The sequence below is a fragment of the Penaeus monodon genome, chromosome 15 (assembly GCF_015228065.2).
Source record: "Penaeus monodon isolate SGIC_2016 chromosome 15, NSTDA_Pmon_1, whole genome shotgun sequence".
In the NCBI taxonomy this organism is placed as follows: Eukaryota; Metazoa; Arthropoda; class Malacostraca; order Decapoda; family Penaeidae; genus Penaeus; species Penaeus monodon.
This window is the reverse complement of record NC_051400.1, coordinates 34,926,974-34,927,203: the sequence shown is the minus strand read 5'-3', so window position 1 is coordinate 34,927,203 and position 230 is coordinate 34,926,974. Positions and strand designations below refer to the sequence as shown.

Below are 230 nucleotides of genomic sequence, written 5' to 3'. Positions count from 1 at the left end.
AAATCTCGAAAACATATATCCACGCTTCTTGGTAAGTGTATAGAAGATAAAATACGTACACACACGCCGTCAAAATGCACATGAATAGGTTTGTTGTTAGATAGATCTATTAAGCTATAAGGAGACGCGCATACAAACATTTTCAAAATAACAAACATATAAACACAATAAAAATGAAAACAAATACCTGTACGAAATGCCTATATCGAAATCGATTCTCAAGGTTATCC

The 230-nt window shown here is 32.6% G+C and overlaps 1 protein-coding gene across 4 annotated transcripts in view; it reads right to left on the bottom strand.

Moving 5' to 3' along the window:
- LOC119581979 overlaps nt 1–230 on the bottom strand; it is a 42,572-nt gene that overhangs the window by 6,130 nt on the left and 36,212 nt on the right. The window lies entirely within an intron of this gene.